At 36.9% G+C, this 4,879-nt stretch overlaps 1 non-coding gene across 1 annotated transcript; it reads left to right on the forward strand.

Annotated features, from left to right (window-relative positions):
- Positions 1 to 4,131: 4,131 nt before the first annotated feature.
- LOC113748536 lies at positions 4,132 to 4,238 on the forward strand. The gene has a single exon (XR_003464390.1). It is a non-coding gene; the product is annotated as a small nucleolar RNA R71 (small nucleolar RNA).
- The last annotated feature ends 641 nt before the right edge of the window (positions 4,239 to 4,879 follow it).

A 4,879-nucleotide genomic window follows, 5' to 3' on the forward strand; every position in this document is an offset into this window, starting at 1 on the left:
ACGATTGAAGAGAGGATAGAAACTGTTGGTGATTGACATAAAGATTATGCACTGAAACTACGTGATATAAATTGAAGTATTCAATAACATATTTGCTCATCGTTATGTTGAAAAATGGCGAGTCGAAATGTGATGAGAGATTTTGCTCTCGAAACTCCGGTGAGGCCCACAGTTTGAATAAGGAAGCTATTCAGTAGCACAGGTTCCTGCAACAGTGCGGGGGCAATGTTGGTAAGATGCACGAGACTCTTTGTGCACGGCAGGAATCGTCCGTTCGCACAGATGGGCATCGTGGATGAGACCTTCGACCCTGAAGAAGGCTTGGCCAGTGACACCATTTGACACGATTACATGAAACTCCTGGAACTGGACTAGGGACCCGGACATAGATATGGCCAATTACAAAGTGGCTTCTATCAACATTGTTGGAAGCGTACTAATAGGCAAGAATCCTGTCTTAATGAATGATGGAACTGTGGCCCAATGAAGTGGCCCAATTGATGGCGTATTGGGCCTATTTATCGTTGTGGATCGTGATCCTAGTGACTAGCATAAATCCATGTTTCAGGATGTGTTGGTGAGGTGAAGGAAAATCACCAATCCAAAGTGGACTTCCACGTTCGCATTGACATGCTCAACTAATTTCGCATGCTGATATGAGAGAAGATCGTTATAAGGAACTGTAATCAGAGGAATAGAATATCCGTAAATAGGCATTGTATTCTTTAGAAAGAATAAATTTCTAACCAAGTTTAAGGATTATGGAATTTTGACGGATGGACGTTATAGTAACGTCAAGGAGAATACACTAATAATGTACATAGTGTGGAAAAATGTATCCCGGAATCCCGTTGCTACAAATATGAACACCTAGATGATGTAATATCATTAATAAAATTACTATTGGATATTAACTGAACTTGTTCAATTGTACAACTTAATTAGACAATTAAGTTGAAAAACATGGATAAGAGTCTACAATGGATATATAATTGAATAACTAATTCATTACACAATAAGTATCCTCTATTACATGGATAAGCGCAGCGGAATCTAAAGAAATATATAATTGGACCGCTACACGGCCCAGTGGACTAATTAAATTAGAGGCTTAACTCCAAATTTAAATCTGGGTTGATCATGGGTCTTGATCGTTGACATGACTATTGATATTGACTGGGCCATGATGTACCCAACTGCTCTACAGAAGTGTTGTAGGCCACATTGCTCTGGAGGCCCAACTACTATGCTGATGGGTCTAGATCAAATCCACTATCTGACATGTTCTGCTGTTGCCCAAGGCCAATATCAAATTGGCTACGTAGACCAAGGCCGAGGAAGTGCCTGACTTAATTAGGAGTTGGGTCGTGGTGGGCCTGACTAGTGTCAGTGTTGATCGACAAAGTGTAGGTTGCTTAGGGGCATAATTGCAATGCCACCAGTCTCGGTGAACTGATCAAAGAGTATCTGTGCCGCAGGAATTGGATCTTGTTTAGTACATTAACGGTGGCCAATTTCACGTAGGCTGTGATCTTGCAGAAATTGATCCACGTTTTGATGTTGGAGTCTTTTAGCTTGTACTTGGCTACCCATGGACACATGTCGTCATTGAGAAAGAAAATACGAGGTGGCATAATAGTGCAGGATCATCAGACAAGTCTCCAGAAAGACGTACTCCGCCTACAACTGATCTTGTCCTTCTAGTCTTGTGACCTTGCCGGTGCTATTGATCAGAATCAAGGGATTGTATCAGATTTCGTAGTGGTGATGAGGAGAGAGAGCATGCGCACCCTCTGTAAGAGTTGCGAGGCAAGGGCTGGGAAGGAGATGCCTGTGCTTTGGAGACCTTCAACTTGTAGTAGTCAATGATTGACTAGTATACTAGTATTTTCTTCCAAACTGATTTAGCATTTTCTTTCAAAAAAATTCTATGGATGCAAATGACAAGGCTTATACCCTTGAAATCAGAAATGGTTCAATGAATTGCCGGTTTGTGCATCGTTAAAACTCGTAATAATTTATCCAATTGCACATCATCTAGAAAAGCTGTTACTATTATTGATAATGTATCATTTTCACCAAGAAATGCATACCTTAGATGATCGAGCATTGGTTTAAGGTCAAGGATCAGAGTTCGCTCACTTGAGGGTGGTGGTAGTCCTTTTTCCTTTTCCTAAACACTTATAATCATTTTCTCTTTTATAAGGGACTTGAAAGTTCAAGAAATTAGGCATTTGCAAAATCTCAAAATCACCATTTTGCTGAAAAAAACATCAAATAAACATACTTCAAGAAGTCAGCTTCTTGTTTCATCCGACTCACATCTTGAGTTACATTTTCAATCAAATCAATTGTGTAAACATGATTAGTAAATGAAGAAAATTTCTCAAGTTCATGCAAATTGAATTTAATTTCATCTTCTCCTATTTTGAACTTAAACTTCTCTTATTTAACATCAATAATAGCACCGACCGTAGTTAAGAATGGTCTACCAAGTATAAATTGCATATTAACATCCTCTTCCATATCAAGAATAACAAAATTAATAGAAATTATGAAATTCATGACTTTTATAAGCACATTCTCAATCACACCAAGAGGATATTTAACCGATTTATTTGCTAATTGCAAAGAAATGCTAGTCCTCTTAGGTTCACTCAAACAAGATTTTCGAGCAACACATAGAGGAATTAATGAAACACTTGTACTTAAATCATATAACGCATTTGAAAAGTTAATGTTACCAATGATGCAAGGAATTGAAAAACTGCCAGGATTTTTCAACTTTGGAGGGAGCTTGTTTTAAATTAATGCACTATATTCCTTCGTCAATGCTATCATTTCGTGATCTTCTAATCACCTTTTCTTTGACATGATTTCCTTGAGGAATTTGGCATAGGATGAAATTTGAGAAATAGCATCTGCAAAAGGAATGTTGATATGCAATTGTTTAAATATTTTAACAAACTTTTCAAACTCCTTATCCAATTGGTTTTGCTTAAATCTTTGAGAGAATGGTACGGGAGGTATGGCCACATTAGTTTTAGAAGTTGATTCTATTTCGTCTAGAACTTTCTCCTTGCCCGTTTCCTCTGCACTTACCCTTAATTTGATCATTAATCAAACTCTCTTGTTCTTCCCTTTTTTTTCTTCTCTCTCAAGCTCAACATTAGAAGGACCATCGTACTGTCTACCAAATTGGAGAGTAATTGCCTTGCAATGTTCCCTTGGATTGACTTTGATTTTGCTTGGTAACTCCCCTTGGTGTCTAGGGTTTATGGCATTGGCAATTTGACCGAATTAGACTTCTACATTTCTATACATTGAGATGAATTGGTCCATTCTTCCCTCTAATCTTTCAAATCTCTCCGAGATGGTTTTAGCTAATCTATCCATATTACTATTAGTAGTATTAGCTAATTTTTCAATGGTCATCTCCCATAAGGATTTGGATTCAATGGATGCTTGTTTTGATTGAAAGTCTAGTGGATTGGTTGGTCTTTATTGATTTCCTTCATCTTTTCACCCAAAGTTTGAATGATTCCTCCATCCTTGATTGTAAGTGTTTGAATAAGGATTGTTTTGATTCGGGCAGTTGAATTTTTTTACATATTATAACTGTTCAAAAGTAACACAATCAGTACTTTCATGATTTCCTCCACAAAGAGCACAACATGCTAAATTAACATTAGAAGTTGGACCAAACTCACCTGGTTTATTTAGCATTTTTACCATATTGTCCATTTTTGCACTTAACATATTTAAAGCATCCAATTCATACATACCTGCATGCCTTTTAGTGTTACCTTTCTCGTTTGCCTATTGTTAGTTATTGGCTGCCATTTCTTCAATTAATTGTTGAGCCTCATCGGTCTACTTTTCCATTTTCACCACATTGTCCATTTTTGCACTTAACATATTTAAAGTGTCCAATTCATACATACCTGCATGCCTTTTATGTTACCTCTCTTGTTAGCCTATTGTTAGTTATTGGCTACCATTTCTTCAATTAATTGTTGAGCCTCATCGGTCAACTTTTCCATAAGTGCTCTACCTGTACCTGCATTAATATGAGTTTTCATAGGATATGTTAAACCATTACAAAAGATTTGTACAATTAACCATTCAGGAAGTCCATGGTGTGGGCATCTCTATTGCAACTCCTTGTACCTCTCCCAAGTCTCATATAATGATTCACCATCCTACTGATTAAAACTTGTTATTTCCATGCATAGCTTAGCAGTTTTTTAGGTGGAAAGTACTTATTTAAAAAAGGTTCTAGACAAATCACTTCAAGTAGTGAAAGTGTTGGTGCATGTGAATTAAGCCATACCTTAACTTTATCTCTCAATGAAAATGGAAACAATCTAAACTTTACAGCATCATCACTTACTCCATTAAACTTCCTTGTATTACAAATTTCTGAGAAATTAGCTAAATGAGCATTTGGATCCGTTGTCGAATTACCACCAAATTAATTTTACTGGATGTTTTGAATCAATGAGGATTTAATTTCAAAGTTATTAGCATTAATTTATGGCCTTGCAATACTTGTTTGCACTTTCGAAATATCCGACAATGCAAACTCCCTTAAAACTTGTGGGTTTCGAATCACTTATTCTTCCGCCATTGTTTCTCTTAGAGTTTGGTCAAGTAAAGTTTCACCTACACTTTCTTCCCTTGAACTATCTTCAACTTCTTGTTGTTGTTGTCGTGCATGTCGTCTTGCCTTCCTAGCCGTTTTTTCAATCTCTGGATCAAATGGAACTAGGGCACGAAGCGATCGATGCATGCACTATAAAAACACAACAAGAAGATTAGTAAAGAAAATTCACTACTATACTAATCTTGGCACCTTTATGTGCAAAGAAAATTAGAA

This window comes from Coffea eugenioides, chromosome 9 (genome assembly GCF_003713205.1).
Source record: "Coffea eugenioides isolate CCC68of chromosome 9, Ceug_1.0, whole genome shotgun sequence".
In the NCBI taxonomy this organism is placed as follows: Eukaryota; Viridiplantae; Streptophyta; class Magnoliopsida; order Gentianales; family Rubiaceae; genus Coffea; species Coffea eugenioides.